Source organism: Mus musculus, chromosome 11 (genome assembly GCF_000001635.26).
Source record: "Mus musculus strain C57BL/6J chromosome 11, GRCm38.p6 C57BL/6J".
NCBI lineage: Eukaryota > Metazoa > Chordata > Mammalia > Rodentia > Muridae > Mus > Mus musculus.
Window position 1 is genome coordinate 88,092,368 of NC_000077.6, and position 18,803 is coordinate 88,111,170.

The 18,803-nt window shown below is 49.1% G+C and overlaps 1 protein-coding gene and 1 long non-coding RNA gene across 2 annotated transcripts in view; both read left to right on the plus strand.

The window, feature by feature from the left end:
- The first annotated feature begins 5,690 nt into the window (after positions 1-5,690).
- 2210416O15Rik (RIKEN cDNA 2210416O15 gene) lies at positions 5,691-7,740 on the plus strand. Its single transcript, NR_045499.1, has 4 exons — positions 5,691-5,761; positions 5,848-5,950; positions 6,302-6,385; positions 6,495-7,740. It is a non-coding gene; the product is annotated as an RIKEN cDNA 2210416O15 gene (long non-coding RNA).
- Positions 6,779-18,803, plus strand: part of Cuedc1 (CUE domain containing 1) — a 94,995-nt gene continuing 82,970 nt past the window's right edge. Inside the window, exon 1 of the mRNA NM_198013.3 lies at positions 6,779-6,976. The gene's annotated coding sequence lies outside the window, so the exon portion shown is untranslated. The remainder of the gene's footprint in view (positions 6,977-18,803) is intronic.

The window sequence follows — 18,803 nt, forward strand, 5'->3', positions numbered from 1 at the left end:
TGAAGCATGGATGAAGCACCGGATTCTGACCTGACGGTGAATACATATAATCCTACACTGAGGATGCTGAATCAAAATGGTCAGAAGTTCAGCTGGGGCTGGAAAGACGGCTCAGTGATTAGCAGCACTGTTCTTTCAGAGGACCCAGGTTCAATTCCCAGCATCCACATGGCAGCTCACAACTGTCTGTAACTCCAATTCCAGGGGATCTGATATAAGCTCACAAAGACATGCATGCAGACAAAATAACGAATGTACATTAAAAAATAAATAAATCGCCGGGAGTGGTGACGCACACCTTTAATCCTAGCACTCTGGAGAGAGGGTCAGGTGGATTTCTGAGTTCGAGGCCAGCCTGGTCTACAAAGTGAGTTCCAGGACAGCCAGGGCTATACAGAGAAACCCTGTCTCTAAAAACAAACAAACAAACAAACAAATCATTAACCCCCCCCCCAAATAAAAGTATGTTGAAGCCATGCCTAGTGATGCAGACCTGTAACCTGGGAAACGGAGGCAGGAAGACTGTTGTGGCTAGTCTTGTCTTTTATGTTTATAACTAACTAGAAGAAACTGAATGGCATAATCTTGCAGTGAATCTTTTGGAGCATCTTTCTCAAAACATTAGATCAGAATGTTCTAGACATTAAACACACTCTGGAAACAGTTTTAATGGTTACATGGGATTCCTCCTGTATGCCCAGTCACCCCTAGGCTTTACTGAGAACCAGCTGGACCACTTGTGTGCAGGCAGGTGGAACCCAGGGTGGTCAGATTTGTCGCTACTCAACACAAAAGCACAAGGTTTTGTTGTCAGGACAAACTAGGTATGTCTTGAGGCTGGAGAGATGGTTTAATGGCTAAGAGCAATTCTCTTCTAGAGAACTTGAATTTAGTTCCTAGCACCTTCACTGGGTGGCTTTTGGTGGCTCACATCCATCTGTAACTTCAGCTCCAAGGGAGCTGACAGCCATGTCTGCTGTCTAAAGCAAAGCCATTCCCATGTAGTATATACTCACAGAAACACAAAACTAAAACTAACTAGCTAACTAACTAACTAACTAACTAACTATCAAAATCTTAGGAAAAAACAAAAAACCCAAAACCTTCCAGAACTAGTTATGTCCCATGCACCAAGAAGTGATTCCTGAGCCAGGCATGGTATCACATGCCTTTAATCCCAGCATTCAGGAGACAGAGGCAGTCAAACTCTGTGAGTTAGAGACCAATTCAAGCTATGAGAGCTGCCTCAAAACAAACAAAACAAAACAAAAACAAAAACAAAACACCAAAAAACAAAAAAACAGTCAAGTTGGACGTGGTAGCATCAATACTCAGTTGGTGAACTTCTGAATTTGAGCCCAGCCTGGTTTACAGTTGAGTTCCAGGACAGCCAGGGCTACACAGAAAAATAAATAAATAATCAATTAATCAATCAACAAACAATAGAGACAGACAGAGAGAGAGACAGAGAGACACAGAGAAAGGTTGGTCCTGGGGCTGGAGAGATGACTCACTGATCAAGAGCCAATATGGCTTTTGCTGAGGACCAGCCAGCTCACAGCTGCCCATAACTCCAGCTCCAGGAGATGCAATGCCTGTGGCCTGCAGAGGCACCAGCACTCGCGTGCACACTCCCATCCAGGAACATAATTAAAAAGAGTAAAATAAATCTTTTTAGAAAGCTGGTCCTTAGGTAAACAGTTACTATGTGTGAGAGGCTTGGAAGGCCAGTGGTCTGAGAGGGAGCAGCAACCACTTCTCTCTGGGAACTCTGCAGAAACGGACTGTACCACCGCCGGGCTTTCCCATTTCTAGGCTTGCCTACCTGGATAAAGGGACAACCTGTGCCTAACTGGAGGAGATGGTGAAGCTCTTGGGGGTATTTCTCAGGACTTAGAATAGCATCTTCCCAGTTATCCACTTAGTTATCATCCTCTAAAAGGGATAGTTTCGCCCAGCTTGTTTTTAGACACTGCTTCTCTGATTCAAATCCTCAAGTGATGTCACCGGTGATCGGCGTGTCTCCTTTGGTTTCTCCATGAAATCAGCCAAGCTGTAGAAGGAGATGGGATTACCCAAGCGACCAAGTGGTCATACACATCCTCCTCACCCCCATCCCTACCCTCCTGTCCTACCACAGGCCTTGTTAATGTCTTTGGTGGTGCTAGGAAGAAGGTCTCATGTTGGCGGGGATGATACAGTCACTTTCAAAGCCATGACTGCTTGCTCTTGTGCACTGTTAGTCCTAAAGGTGAAGAAGCATCCTGTCTTCCCTGGAGCCCAGCTGTTGGGCAACAGCTGTGCATCAGCCTCGTGCATAATAATAATAATATCACGCATAATGATAAATGCCCCAGTGGCCTGAGCTTAGCATGGACAGAGACTAGACAGAGGCACCCATCACCTCCCCTGTTGCAGTACGGGAGCAGAAAGCATCCACAGTTGGTTCTAGCACATGTAGGTGGGGTCGAGTAGGACAGGAAGGAGAATAGAAGAAAGGCACCCTGGGAAGACCTGACAAGAGGAAGGTTAATGTGGACGCTCAGCTTACCAGGTTCCAGTCAGCGATGGTGGTTTTGGACCATGAGATATCTACACCGGGGTTTCTCTTAGGATGCTCCCTGAGGAGACAAATGTACTAAGAGACGACTGAAGGGAAAGACCCACCCTCACTGCAGCCCAGATCAAAGAGAAGTCTGAGGGGAGAGGATGCATGCTAGCCTTTCTTCCTTTCTGAGTAGGTATCACTGCTGTGGAGCTCAGACATCGGCATCACAGGCCTGTCAATATGGCTTCACTCTCACCAGAGATCTTGGTGCATGTCCTCAGGACTACGGTGGCATCGCACTTCTGGGTCTGAGCAACTCCTGGGTTCTCGGTTTCTCCAGCATACAGACCACCATTTCTGGATTACCTAGTTCCTATCATGTGAATCAGCCTAATAAATCCCCTTTAACTTTTTTGATTATTTTTATCTTACTTTTATTTTTTTTTTTATGTTTTCAAGACAGTGTCTCTCTGGGTAGCCCTGGCGGTCCTAGAACTCACTCTGTAGACCAGAGTGGCCTCAACTCAGAGATCCACCTGCCTCTGCCTCCCACTTCTGGGTTTAAAGGTGTGAACCACCACCCTCTGCCAGTAAATCCTCTTCTATGATATGTTATGTAATATATAATAATACATATACATGTTTTGTTGGCCCCGTGCCTCCGTGCTCACCTTCTCACACTGTAGGCCACAGCCCCAGATTGGGTTGCATAACTGAATGCGAAGGTTACACAATTTTTGGAAATAGTAAAAGGTTTCTGAATGCAGTGACCCAAAATTAATTTGAAATCAAACACTCAATGAACCTGAGCCTTTTCTGGCAGCATTCACGCGTGTCGTATCCACGCTTCAACAGAGACTTTGTTCTGAACATACAACACACACATTTCACATCACCAATATCACCGCAGAAAACAAAAAAACAAAAACAAAATCCAGCTAATACACCCAGAATCACATTGGCTGGAATTCAAGAATATTTATTATACATTAAGAGTTGCATTCTGCCGGGCAGTGGTGGCGCACGCCTTTAATCCCAGTACTCGGAAGGCAGAGGCAGGCAGATTTCTGAGTTCGAGGCCAGCCTGGTCTACAGAGTGAGTTCCAGGACAGCCAGGGCTGTACAGAGAAACCCTGTCTCGGGGGAAAAAAAAAAAAAGAGTTGCATTCTTTATATGCAAAGTTTCCTGTTTTTTTTTTTTTTAAATAGAATCAAAGTAGTTTAATTATAGAAAACAAAGAGTTTTAATTTGTCACTCCCAAGAATGGATCAAATCACTGTTATTTGTTAGAGTGTTTGATTTTTTAAAAAAATTGCTGTTGGAGGTTGCTGACTTGACTTTCATAGACAGTATTAAATGAAACTAGGCATAGTGGCAGCGGCCTTTAATCCCAGCACTCATTGGGCATATGTGGGTGGATCCCTGGGAGTTTGAGATAGGTCTGGTCTACACAGTGAATTTCAGAACAGCCAGTGTTATGTAGTTGAGATCCTGTCTCAAGAAATATTAAGTGGATTTTTGCTTGGGATTAGAACAGATTCCAGAAATTTTTGAAATGGCCCTAAACATACCTTGCCAACTTGTACTCTGTGTTAAACATCACTGGATGCTCTTCCAGAGGACCTGGGTTTGATTCTCAGCATCCACATGATGGCTCACAACCATCTGTAACTCCAGTTCCAGGGGATCTGATGCCTTCTTTAGGCACACATGTGAATGCAGGCAAAACACCCAAATACATTAAATGAACTAGACCTTAATCAGCACAAGTAAGGGACCTGAGGCACAGAGAGTTAAGTGCCTGGCCCCAAAGTCATGTAGCAGGTTGAAGAAGTCCTAAAGTTTGGTGCCCACTGAAAACTATTAACCTCTGTGAACACATCCTAGGACCTAGTTTGTTGGAAGAGCAGGAAGGAATTGGGTGCTAGAGAAGGCTACTGAAGAAGCGTGGGGGTTGTTGGGGAAACCTTGTAGGATGGGCAATCTGTGGGGTGGGAGAAATTTCAAAGAAGCCTTAAAAGCACCTGGGGTTGTATCAGAGCCAAGAAGTGGGGTAAGCAGGAGGTTCATGGGTTTAGACAACCAGGTTCCTGCCAGGGCCTCCCACAGAGTGTAGCTCCTGGGATGACTGGGGAAGAAGGCCAGACCGCAGGAAAGAAAAGCTAGAATGAGGCTGGAACAAGTAAGAGATATGCGTCTCCATTTTAGAGGAAGTCTACTTCGGATGAGATGACATTACTAGGGCGATGGCTTGCGGGCAGGGCAGGATCAGGACAGGATTAGTTTAAAAGGGGGCATCTTGAAGTGTTGGTAGGCTTGAAGCAGAAAGGGGACGGTGGAAAGAAAGAACGGATTGGAGTTCTCTGAAGCAGGCAGGAAGTTTGGCTAGAGAGCAGGACGGGTCTCTCACCAGCTGTGGAGAGCAGAGCACAGGGGCTGGAGCCAGGCAGCAGCTGTGGGAAGAAGTAGGGGAAAGGGAAGGAAGGATGGCTACAGCTGGAGAGCAACAGAATACCCAGGAAGAGGGAGGGCAGGGACTGAGCTGGTTAGCCTCTGTGCCAAGAGGTGGCGTTTAGATGAGGGAGGAATGGTTTTGAGTTTGTTGTTAGCCTCCATGAGATCTCCAAGGGACCTGATGCTGGAGACCTGAGGCAGGCAGCAGATAAGAGGGGCTGGGTTGCAAGAGAACCTAACCTGAGCCTCTAGGTGCTCAGAGCAGCAGTAGGGGAGAGTGAAGTTGCTCTGGGTATGAGAAGCAGGGGTGGAGGTGGGGGTGGGGGTGTAGGGAGGCAGGACTGGGAAGCTGCTTCCGGAATCGACCCCAAAGGAGGACATTGAAAAGCTCACAGACAGGCTACTTCAAGGGTGACAATCACAGCGACTAGCTGGCTTTGCTAACGACTTGAATGAAAATACATTTCATAAGCATCCTAGAGGCACGCACAAACAGGAAAATCTCCAGATTGGTAGCCCCCACCCCAACCCCAAGTCCTGAAATGTCAAAGTGACTGGGACAGATTAGAGAAAGATTCTGCCAATAAGCAGAAAAGTGACAGGTGAAGTTAACACTACAGTATAAAGTGACAAACTCGATACCATCATCTAGGCTTTACTGGCCGAGAGGATAAATCCTGAGCGCTTGGTGACATCTCAGTCAGCAGCCACATCGGAGGACTTCAGAGTCAGAATTTTTCACGTGGGGTCCTGATAGTGTGAGGGTTCCCGGAAGCCGGGTGAAGGGGCATGGGCAGAGGGGCCGAAGGGAACAAGGGATTCTCAGAGGTGGGGTTTCTCCCAGGGTATCCTCAGATTCCACCTCGCTGAAGAAATTACCCTTGACAAGCAAAGGATGGAGACTCTGGGGCCTTGGTTTGTGATTTTCACCATCAGATGTCTCTTGGGTGAGCATGCCCAGACTTCTCAGCAAAGATTGTAAGTCTTCGGAAGAGGAGAGGGCTGTGTGCAGGGCTCCACACACAAATGGGCAGGCTCTTCCATCATTCCCTCTGTTCCCTTTTCTCATCTCCAAATTAGTGCACAAAACCAAACCACTTGGAAAATTAACCAGTTGATCGACCGTTTATTAAAACGTTTGTGGAATCCCTTATCGAGGCTCAGAAGCCTTTGAAGTAATGGCGAATGCTGGGTGGAGATAAGATGTTAGTGGGTGGTAACTTTGATTTTCCTAATCAACTTCACGATTTCCTCTGGCCTCAATATTACATTTTATTTCCTGAACTCTAACTCCGCAGAGCTGCCACTTTCCCACACTCCTGATGTCCCCAAGCCCAGAGAGGTTCGTGCATCTTCTACAGCCCTCACTAGTGGCTCCTCGTGTATGTCTGCAAACTCTCAGGTCAGCCTTGCATTTAGGTCCCCCTCTTTCCCAAATTTCCCACGTCTCAGGTCTCCTTGCTTTAACAACCCCTTAAGGTGCTTCCCAAGTCGGCAGAGCCCAAGCGCATCACACCGGGCCATAAAGGGAAGATCACAAGTCCTCAAGAGGAGCGGTCTGTGCAGGAATGCACAGAGGAGACTGTCCCAGTGTCCTCAGAGGCCCCTTGCCCCTTATCCCTCTCCCCTTGCCCCGTATCCTGCGCAACCGCATTGGCCTCGGGATCCCTATTCCTGCTTCCAGTCCTGGGGAGAGGGTCTGGGGGTGTCGCAGCCTGAGCCCCGCCGCGCGCGCAGCCCCGCTCCTCCCCGCGCGCCCCACTTGTGGCCCCGCCGGCAGCTTCGCAGGGACAGCTGCATTTCTCGCCGCCCGCCGCTAGGAAGCCGGCCTCGCCTCGCTTTCTCCGCCTCCCGGCGCCCAGCCGCGCCGCCGCGCCACCAAGCCGGGCTGCCGCTGCCGCCGCGGGACCGCGCCCCTCCCCCGCCGCCCGACCCCAGCGGCCCCGCGGGAGCGGACGCGCGTGCGGTGCTCGGTAAGACCCCGATTCGCTCTCGCCGCCCCTAGCGCGAGCTCGCGGGCGCCGCGCTCCACCCCGGCCCGGTGGCCCCACCTTCCCCGGGAGCATCGCCGAGGCGCGGCCGCGAGGGCCGGGCCGTCGCGAGTTTGAGTCCTCGCGCGGTGGCCAAGGCTGCCCGGGAGCCCGCGGCAGGTCCCCGGCCGCCCTCCCTCCGCCGCTGCCCGCCTCGTTCCTGGTCCTGGGCACAGGGAGCGTGCGGAGGATCCCGGGGCCGCGATCCGAGGGGTGGTCGCCGGCCAGCCGGCGCCGCGAGGAAGGGACGCGAGGCCTTGGGGAGCCTGCTCAACCCGGGTCTCTCTGCTCCCCGGTTCCCCGCTTTGTGTGGACACCCTCCCGGCTTCGCCCGGGCTTGGGGGCGCAGCCTGAATGGCGATGGCGAGGCGGGGGCCTGGGTTGGGAGCTGAACTCCTTTTAGGGGGAGGGGAGAATCGTTTCCTGCTCCCGCCGTGGTCACCGGTCGGTTCAGCCTTTTCTGGTCCCACCCGGTCCCCTGGGAGCTGCGTCTCTCCGCGACCCGGCTGGAGAAAGTTCAGAATGCGCTGTCCCCGCCCCTGCTCCCCCGCCCCTCGAACTCTGAGTGCCTGGGGCGCTGAGCTCCAGGGGGCCGGGGCTTGCCTTTATTCCTTCAGCGCTCTTGGGTTTCTCTCTGAATGGTTGGTGGCTTGCCACCCCAGCATGGGCTTGTCCATTTTCTTTCCTTAATAAAAAGTTTCAGCTTCAAGAAATTCATACTGCTATTAAATTCCTGGAGAGGGTGTTTTAAGGAAGAGAGATTTTTAGATTTCCTTTATTTGTTTGTTTATTTACTTATTGTAAGAATAGAGGGTGGGGGTGGATAATTGGGAAGATAGTGATGAGATACCCTAGAGGTGACGTCGGATAGAAGACCATGTGCCTTGGTCACCACCTGGTCCTCAGTAGCCTGAAACCCAGGAAATACACCTTGCAACACCCTGAGCCACCTGGCCCAGGAGAAGGGGTTCTGGAGTTGCTCTGGCCCTCCCAGCCCTAAGGTTCTTTACAGACCTATGGAGTTAACTATGTATGCTGTTTGAAGGCAGTGTGTGATACTAGGAGTCTCCTTATCTTATAGATGTCATCTCATTATGAAGTTTGGCTCCTGCTGGATCGAATGTGAAGTGGGACCTCCGTTTAAATGGAGGGATGGTACCTTTCTTTATGTAGCTTGGCTTGGGCCACCAGAGGTTCATCCAGAAGGTTGGATTGGAAATCACCCGTCCACACTCTCTTGCTGGATGGAGCAGGAGACAAGGAAACAGCTGGGTACAGTCTTGAAAAGCAGAGGCTCTGGGCAGTTAGGGTAGCTCAGGGTTGGTGAGAGATGGAGAAGGCCAAGTCTCAGAGTTAGACCAAGGGCCTCTTTGGGATCTGGTGAAAGCTATACCCTAACCACACTGCCCCAACATGCACAGGTGCTGGAGCATTCCTGTGCACTGCCAGGGGGCATAATATGTCCCCTTGGTGCTAGGGTTCTAATTAAGACCCCTATATTAAGAGTTTTCCGTCTAATTCAGGCCTTTTGGAGCAGATTCCAACTTTGTGGCTAGTTAGTAGATAATCCCAGGGGGCCCAAAGTAGAAATGCTGTGAGGTTCTTTCTCATGCCACTTTGAACTTGTGGCCATGGAGACCTGGAAGCTCTGGCCCAGCTCCCAGCTCCCTCCAGTTAGCTAGAGGGCAGGGGCAATTGAGGTGGCCATTCTCCCAGGACTAAGTTTGCTGTCTGTTTGGTGGGGAGGCCCTAGGTACCGTGTTAGGGCCACAGGGCTATTGAATGAAGGGGAAACAAAAGGATAAGTGTGGGTGAGTATAGGAGACGTTTTCAGGAGCCCCTGTTTGTCTTAGGGACACGAGGGGCCTCGTGGAGAGCATTCGTAAGTATGGAAGAAGAGTCTTCTTGGGGAGCCTTGGAGCAGATTTTCCCAAGAAAACAGTCAGGGTAATTTGCAGTTCTTTTCATTTCTTGAGACTTCAGAACACAAATGGAGGACAGACAAGCCACTGAGGCTCATTGCCTGTACAGTTCCAGAGACGGTGGTTCTGCTATTCTTACCCATAATGCTCTGGATGCTGGGCTGTTGGGATGCTGTGCAGGTGTCTGCTTGAGATCTGGAGGAGCCCAGGATCTTCCATGTCAGACTTCTCTGCCTCAGTACTCAGAAGTCTTCCTTAGGCTCACGCCACCTCTGATGGACCAGAGGCCCCCCCCCCTTTTTTTTTTTTTTTGGTTTTTCAAGACAGGGTTTCTCTGTGTAGCCCTGGCTGTCCTGGAACTCACTTTGTAGACCAGGCTGGACTCGAACTCAGAAATCCACCTGCCTCTGCCTCCCAAGTGCTGGGATTAAAGGCATGTGCCACCACCACCCGGATTTTGAATGTCCTTTTAATGAGGCCACTAATATTGTCTTTAAAGCCAGTCACAAACAGTAAATGCAGAAACCAGGCTTGGAAGTAGACCTCCCGTCTCATAAAACGCAACAATGGCGGTCTTGGTTTGAGTGTGGTAAGAAGTTCTGACTCCAGGGATCTAACCTGCAGCCTGCTGCAACCCGTGCCATCCAGCGCATGGGGAGTTCTCTTTAGCCAGTGAGTGTGTGTGTGGCTTGGTGTGCAGAACCATCCATTGTTTCCTTCAGAGTTCCCTAAAGTCACCCTGCTGTTACTAAGCAACAGAGCTGAGAATTTCTCAGAGCCTTGGGCTCACCTCTGACCAGGCAAGGTGAGCAGGAGCAGGAGGTGTCTGGGGTTTGCTGGCTCCTGCCATTATGACAAGTAACAGTTAGGTCTGAGGACCCAAAATGACGGTGGTCTAGCGGTCCCTGATATGGGAGTTGGAAGATGTCTTGGTGGCAAGCAAGGCTCTTGTGGCAGGGTCCACCTTGCCTTGTGTCTGGGATTTACCTTCCTGCTGAAACTCTCTCTGGCTGCCACATATTGGTGGGTAGACTCGAGATGTGAGTTGCCTTGGCTGCTCTGCTGTTTGTTGAATCCTCTCTGCTTCCAACCACCCATGTAATAAAGCAGCTAAAGTTCTCATCTTCAAAAGAGGTCACGAGGCCGGGATGCAGCCCAGTTGGTAGAGTGTCAATGTACTTTCCTAGCAGGCACAAAACCCAAGGTTCAATCCCCAACATCCTCTAAACTGGGTATGGTGGCATAAGCTTGTCATCCAAGCCTGGGGACGTGGAGGCGGAGGGCTCAGAAGTTCAAGGTCATCCTTGGCTACATAGAGAGCTTGAGGCCTGCCTGGGTTATGTTAGACCCTGCCTCAAAAAAAAAAAAAAAAAAAAACAACCTAAAAATAAAACTATTCATAAACATAGCTAGGAGGTGGTGGCTCACACCTTTAATCCCAGCACTCAGGAAGCAGAGGCAGGTGGATCTTCAGGTTCAAGGCCAGCCTGGTCTACAGAGTGAGTTTCAGGGCAGCCAGGGCTACACAGAGAAACCCTGTTTTGAAAAACCAAACCCAAACCTCAAACACCCAAACCAAACCAAACCAAACCAAACCAAACCAAACCAAACCAAACCAAACCATAAACCTATTCCTAAACAATAGATGGAGGAATTGCTTGGGAACACAACTCTCTTCTTAAAGAAAACATGGCATTGCGTTGCTATCATGGTGTTGTCAAGGATCTTCAAGTTCTTGCCTGGAAACGGATGTCTAACCTGCACTTCAGGAAGCAATCGAGCCATTTTTACTCCCATTTCTACTAAGAGATCTTCATGGTTTGGGTTGGTTTTGTGGTGCTGGATATTGGATTCAGAACTCTGTCCGTGCTAACTAAGCGCACGTCTGCCGCCGAGGTCCACTCCTAGCACCATGGCTTGCAGGATTCCCAGAACATGCTTAGACATCCCCCGCGGGGCTCTCGGTCTGACTCTGAAGCTTTCTGAGTGCTTCCGTGTCTCATTCCTAGAAGGTGTCGGAGGACGTCTCGCGTTTGCCACAGACAGAACGAGTTCCTTTGATAGTTACTGTTATTTCTGCACGTGGGCTCGAGAGCTCCGAAACTTGGTGCTGAGAAAATAATCTTTGGTTAAAACTGTAGCGGCTGGGACAGATGTGGTGTTAGGGGGAGGGGATGATAAGTGGAGGTGTACGGTTGCTGAGACGTCAGGGTGAGATAGGAATCGTGAAATGACTCAGTAGGGTTGAATGGCTTTTCTTTCAATGTTAGTGTTGGTCCTGAGGGACAAGGCACCCAGCGAAGAGTGACAGGGTAGGCAAGTGAAGAGTGATGGAGTGCCTGATAAAGGGCTTTGTATGAAGGAAGAATGGGGACTGGGATATGGTATAGTGGCTAAAGGTCTACACACACACACACACACACACACACACACACAAGTAAAAACATAATCTCACTCCACCAAGGAGCCAATCCTTCCCGTGGTCAGATGTGGTCTAAAAAGTTTGTTTGAGACAGTCTCTATAGCCCTCAGTGGCCTGGAACTTGCTGTGTAGATTAGGCTGGCCTCAAACTCAGATATCCACATGCTTCTGCTTGATGGTGTGTGTGTGTGTATGTGTGTGTGTGTGTGTGTGTGTGTGTGTGTGTGTGTCTAGGTTTAAAGAAAATTGTTAAAGATTCATTCATTGTATGTGTCTGAGTGTTTTAGCTGCTTGTATACCACTGTGCCCCATGTGGTGCTGGGAACAGAAATTAGGTCCTCTACAAGAGCAACAATTGTTCTTAACTACTGAGCCATCCCTTCAGTGCATCCTATGTGTCCTTAATTCTTGGGATGGAAAGATGGCTTAGTGGTTAGGAGTACTAGCTTTCTTATGAAACCCCTTGAAGTGACATTCATTTCTCAGGTGAGGAAACAGAGACCTAAGAGGCAGCAAGAGGCTACATAGCATGCCTGAGGTCGTGTATCTCAACGTGGCAGAGTTTGGGTATGTGGGGGTAAGGCCACTGTGCTGTACTCAAGGTCTGCCAATGCAGTGGTTAGTCCTTGGAATAGGTGTGGTAGGGTCTACTTAATGCGTTCTGCTAAGAGCTGCTGGCCAAGTGAGCTAGTTAGGCCTGACCTAGGGCACAAAGCTCACCAAGACTGCCCTGTCCTCAAGAGGCCTGCAGTCCAGGAGCAGGATAAACATGTTAGTCTAGCGTTTCAGTCACCCTGGGCAAGAGCTGTGAGGAGATGAAACTCTGGAGCCAGGGCTGTAGCTCCTGGGGGCAACTGCTGATGTAAAGCCGGGAAAACCCATGCCCAGCCCCCATTAAAAAAAGAAAACAAGGTGAAACACGGAAGAAGGGGGCAATCGCCAGTCAGAAGAGCTTCTGGAGCAGACAAGACTTGGGGGAGGGGACTTGTGCATGGAGTCCAGGTAAGCGGCAGTTGTCGTCCAGGCACTGGATCTAGTCCCAGCACGTTCCTGCTCTGAGATGCTAGTACAACCCTGTGGCAGGCCTGTGGCATGTGAGACATACTAGGTGGGGTTTTGTTCGTTTTTTGTTTTTGATCCTGTAAAGTCTTTGCCAGGTGAGGCAGGAACCCTGTAGTGTGGCCAACTTCCTAGATATATGGATACATTGGGGTTGCTGTTTGTCTTTGTGGGTTTTGTTATTTCTTTTTTTTTTTTGGTTTTTATTTATTTATTTTATTTTATTTATGAGTACACTGTCACTGTCTTCAGAACACCTAAAGAAGGCATCAGATGCCATTACAGATGGTTGTGAGCCACCATGTGGTTGATGGGAATTGAACTCAGGACCTTTCAAAGCATAGTCGTGTTCTTAACCGTGAGCTATCCTTTTGACCTTTTGTTGTTATTTTTGAGATAGTGTCTCATTTTAGCCCAGACTGACCCAAAACTTACTATATTGGCCTGGACTGGCCTTGAAGCCATACACTCTTCCTAGCTCCATCTCCCAAGTGTTGGGATTATAGGTGTAAGCTACTATGCCAAAAGTTTGAATTTGTTTTTTTTTTTTTGTTTTTTTTTTTTTTTTTTGAGACATAGTCTCACTTTGTACATCAAGCTGACCTGGAACTCACTCTGTAGCCTAGGCTGGGCCTCAAACTCCTTTTGCCTCTTTCCTGCCCTAAAGTGTTGAGATTATAGACATTAGCCACCATGCCTGGCTGCTTTTAGTGTTTCTTCTTTTTAATGATTAATTTTATTTATGTCTGCGGATGTTTTGCCTGCATGTGTGTTGGTCCACCACATTCATGCCTGCTGACTTCAGAGGCCAAAAGAAGGCCTTCTGGTCCTTGGGACTGGAGTTACAGATGGTTGTTAGCCACCATGTGGGCGCTGGAAAGCAATCTGGAACAGCTGCCAGTGCTCTTAGCTTTGGGGCCATTTTTCCAGGCTGGTTTTTGTGGTCTTCAATAGCTAAGCAACAGTCACTTCTCATGATGCCTTCGTCGAACACACTGAAGAGACACAAGTCTTACCAGCTTTGATGCTAGGAAACCAGGCTGTTCACTAGACAGAGCACCAGAGGTGAATGAATTTAAATTGCAGGGGTAGGGTGTGTGTGTGTGTGTGTGTGTGTGTGTGTGTGTGTGTGTGTGTGAAGAAGATAGAGGGAGGATGTTCCAGATAAGCTGTAATGAGCAAGAAAAGTGACTCATTGGAGCAGAGGGGAAGGCCCCTACCCCCACCTCCGAAGGGCTTAGGAAATAGGATCAAGATTCATTTATCTCTGTGGTTTAAGAAGTTCATCTGCAGACAGGAAGATGAAGTGGAGGTCCCTAGAGGTCCATGCCCACTCAGTGATAGAGGGATGAAAGCTGGAATTTTTGAGGTAGAAGGCTGCTCAAATCTGGCTTAACCTCTCCTTGTGCTATGGCGTCATTGAAGAAAGCTGTGTGACAGAGGGCAGTCTGTCCATGAATTTAGAGTCCAGACATAAATCCTACCTGCTCAGCAACTGGGACTCATGCCTTGCCTGGGTCCTCGAGACAGGCGTGTTCTCTGGGCGTGACCTGCTGCCACATAGGATGGAGTCCAAGCCTTCGGAAAAGAGGCAAGGACACAGGAAGTAACGGGACATTTGTCAGTAACTGGCTGCAGGATCATCCGCTCTATTCGAAAGACAATGTCACTTGAGGCTTCTGGGTTTTTGACTTCACTGTTTAGTCAGCTCCCTGAGCTCTGCACAGGGCCAGGGGCCCTCGGTAAACCCTGTGGAAGGAATGAGCAAACAGTAGCTAATCCAAGTTAATTCGCTGTGACCATTTACTTATTGGGCCTATGGTACAATCATTTCATGATTACTCCCACTGGCAGAAAAGGATCTTGATAGGATGAGGGGCAAGGGCAAGGTTAACAGGGCACATCTGGAGAGCCTTCTTCCAAAGACCATTAAGGGCAGGCATGTTCATGTACTATGGCTTTTTCCTCTTTCCCCAACCCCTGCTTCAGACATAAAAGGTTTCAACGCTTATGACAATCTCAGCACATTTAATAAGATAGTTACAGAAGTCTCAGAAGAAAACAGGATTGCTCTCAAAGGGGATTCGATTAAGAATAAATCAGACTGGGCCCAGTGGCACACGCCTTTTATCCCAACACTTGGGAGGTGGAGGCAGAGAGGCAGAGAGGCAGAGAGGCATAGGCAGATGGATTTCTGTGAGTTTGAGGCCAGCCTGGTCTACATAGTGAGTTCCAGGACAGTCAGAGCTCAGTTAATCAGGGAGGCATGGTAGAGCATGTCTGTAATCCATGTTGGGCCACATCACCACCCATATACAACTCCAGGGGGGCTCTGATGCCTCTGAGTTCGATGGGCATTTGTACTTATGTGCACGCACACATGCTCACGTGTGCGCGCGCGCACACACACACACACACACACACCAATTTAAGTACCTTTTTTTTTTTTTTGGTTTTTCAAGACAGGGTTTCTCTGTGTAACCCTGGCTGTCCTGGAACTCACTTTGTAGACCAGGTTGGCCTCGAACTCAGAAATCTGCCTGCTTCTGCCTCCAGAGTGCTGGGATTAAAGGCATGCACCACCGTGCCCAGCTTTAAGTACCTTTTTAACAGCAGGGCTGGAGAGATGGCTCAGCAGTTAAGAGCTTTGCCTTTTCCAAAGCTAGATTTGGAGCTTGCTCAGGCAAAGACGCTTTTGTGGTTGAGTAGGGGAACCGGGCACAGGAAATGATTTCACTTGCTTTGGGTCGGAGATTGGTTTCAGTTCCAGGCTGTACCAGGAGCTGAGTGCTGTGAGTGTCAGGGAGAGGCCCACTGGGAGGGAATTCCCCTGTTGTCTATGTACAGAAGTGACAAGGTGGGTGGACAGGGGCTTCCTGGGTTGAGCAGGAGGAAGAGGTGAATCTGAGATGAAGCCAGAAAGCAGCAATGAGTGACTGGAAGCTGGGCTGGCACAACTGGTGTGGGGGTTAAGCAGGCCTATGAAGATATATGTGCAGGTCAGAAGCCCACGTTCTAAGGCAAGAAAGCCACAGGCTTAGGCCGTAGGGAAATCTTACCCACAAATGACCTGGGTGAGGTAGCATCCCCACAAGCAGGCAGAGAAAACAAGCTAAGCATGGTAAAAGGTCAATTACACCTTGTGCTGGCATCCTTAAGACATCCTTACATCTCTACAGAGATGGCCCAGCAGCTAAGAGCATTCTCTATTCTTCCAGAGAACCCGATTCCCAACTCCTGTGTCAGATGGCTCGCAAGCACCTGTAACTGTAGATCCAGGGAAATCTGATTCACTCTTCTAGCCTCTGAGGATACACATATGGCATGCTGTCACATACAGCCCTGACACACTCACACATTCTCTCTCTCTCTCTCTCTCTCTCTCTCTCTCTCTCTCTCTCTCTCTCTCTCACACACACAGAGGTTTTTTTTTTCAGATTATTTATTTTATGTTTGATTGTTTGTTTGATGGATATGTGTGTACCACATATTATCCCCTCAAACTGGAGTCAGTTGTGAGCAGCTGTGTAGGAGCTGGGAACTAATCTTAGGTCTTCCGCAAGAATGCAAGTGCTCTTTAACTGCTGAGCCATCTCTCTGGCCCCTACAAATGCTTTATTAAAAGATAACTTTTTAAAGATTTATTTTATTTATAAGTATGTGTTCCCATACAAAGGTGTGTGTGTCTGTGCACCATATGTGTACAGGGGTCCTTGGAGGAGAAAAGAGATTGAATCCCTTGTGAGCCACCATGAGTCGTCTGGAAGAGCAGTCTATGCTTCTAACCTCTGCTCCATCTCTCTAAGCTTTGAATTTAAAAAGGCGGGGGATGGGGGGAGGACCACCCCTTCCATGGCACATAGTGGCACATACATACCTGTAGTCCTAACTCTCAGGAGGCTAATTAGCCTGAAGCCTATAGTAAACTCGTCATGAACAAATATAACTAGCCTCTGCTGGGGAACATTTTCTTGCATTTGACTCTCTTTATAATAAAAGGCAAACTCGAGTCGTGTTGCAGACTTGCAGACCTTTGCATGCTGCGGATCCTTTGAGACCTCAAGCTGTCAATTTTCCCAAGACAATTTTGGGCCAGCCTGGTGGTTTCACCAAGACCATCATTACCCTAGGAAGTCGGAGGTTTTCCTCCTGCCTGGTTCTGGGTGAGGCCTACGTAGATGTTTTTGTCCATCTTAGTGAGTTATAACACCCTGCATTTGAGTTTTCATTTCCTTTCTCAAGACAGGGTTTCTCTGTAGCTCTGGCTGTCCTGGAACTTGTTCCGTACACCAGGCTGGCCTCAAACTCAGAGGCCTACCTTCCTCTGCCTCACGAGTGCTGTGATTAAAGGCATATGCCACCATCCCCTCCCCCTCCCCCTTTCCTTCTTCCCCCCCACCCCCCACTTGATGAGTTTAATCAGAATTGCTAGCATGAGCTTGTATGTGGGATGTGTGTGTCTGTGTGTGTATACCAGAGCACAGGCAGCTTCCCAGTGGCTATACCACTGAAGAAAATGACCCTTGTCCAACCACCATTAACATGAGCCACCTCAGTCTAGAGGCACACAGAAAGCTTGTTGCAGAGTACATACAGAAGCCTTCTGTTAAGTGTTGACAGTGGACCTGGAGGACGTAGCTCGAACCCTTTGCTAGATTGGGTGAGACCTGGGACATGAGGGTGTCTTTGTGTTGAGATCATTTCTTTCCGCACATACCATTGGCCGGGCCAGGCGTGGTGGCGCACGCCTTTAATCCCAGCACACGGGAGGCAGAAGCAGGCAGATTTCTGAGTTCGAGGCCAGCCTGGTCTACAAAGTGAGTTCCAGGACAGCCAGGGCTATACAGAGAAACCCTGCCTCGAAAACCAAACCAAACCAACCAACCAAACAAACAAACAAACGAACATGGGCCGGCATTTAGAAGTTTCACCAGATTCTTTGCCTCTGCTGGGAAGTTTGGAGATGTGAGATGTGAGTAGATATCTTCATTGAGTTCACCTCAGGCTGGGAGCATCCATACGCAGAAGCAGGGTGGGCGGCCCTTTGAGCTTCAGGGGAATGCCCCTGTAGTTTGCTTGCTCTGAACCCAGGGTGAAGACAGTGCAGATGTTTTTAGAAATATATGGGTTTGGCAGACGCTCATTTATGAGAGACCATGCCTACACAAATGCCTCCCAAGTGATTTACGCTGACCTTTTACAGAATTGCTGACAGCCCGGGACCCTCCCGAGAGAGTCTGAGACATTGTGGAAGTTGGTTTGGGCCCTAGCCTTGAGTTGTCTTCATCACTTCTGGAGGGTGGCATCCTTTCCCTGAGGATGCTCTGGAGTGGTTTTCCTAGAATATGAAAAAGAACAGAAATTAATTTTGTTTGGCAAGCCACACATCTCCCTTGGGACATCCACTCCTTTCTGGGGCCTAGAGAGTGGAAAGTGGATTGCGATGCTGATGCGTGAGACTGCTCAGATTTCCCTGCAAGGAAGAAGGAGTGTGTTAATGCATGGGAGTTCTGAGTGTGCAGATTGGAGTGCACAGTAGAGCTGCTGTCGAGCTCTGCTGTGTAAGGGCAGTGCCATTCTCAGCGGGTCACGTCACCTTCTAATCTTGTGCTTTCCCCTTCTTCCTTCCTGTGTCTTTCTCTTTCTTTTTCACTTTTACTTTCTTCTCTCTCTCTCTCTTTCTCTCTCTCTCTTTCTCCGTCCGTCCCTCCCTCCCTCCCTCCCTCCCCTCCCTCCCCCTCCCTCCTCCCCCCTTCTCGTTCTTCCTTTCTTTCTTTCAAGATAGGGTCTTGCCAGACATCATGGAACATGATTTTAGTCCCAGCACTTGGAAGGTACAGGCAAGTGGATCTCTGTGAGTTTGAGGCCACCCCGATCTAGAAAGTGAGCACCCCCCACACCCGGGCCAGGGATACATAGTGAGACCCTGTCTCAAAAATAACAATAAAAAAACAAACAAAACAAAACCAAAATCAAACACAAAACCAAAGAACTCACAGAGGTCTGTCTGTTTTTGCCTTCAGAATGCTGGGAATAAAGGGGTGTGCCACCACTTCTGGAAGAAAAGGCTGTTCTGTGTAGTCCTGTTTATAGACCCGGCTGGTTGTGAACTTGGGATCTTCCTGTCCCTGTGCCGTCACACTGTTGGGATCGTAGGCATGAGCCACCATACCCAGGCCCACGTGAACGTGGGCTTGCCCTACCCCTCAACCTTGTTCTCAGCCTTCCTCCTACTTTTCATCCTGAGCCTGGATCTCACTAAGTCAGGAAGACCAGCTTTCAGGTCACTCTGTAGCCCACAAAGGGCTTGAACTTGGAGATCTTCCTCCCTCGGTCTCATGAGTAGCTGTATTTCAGGCCTGTGCCA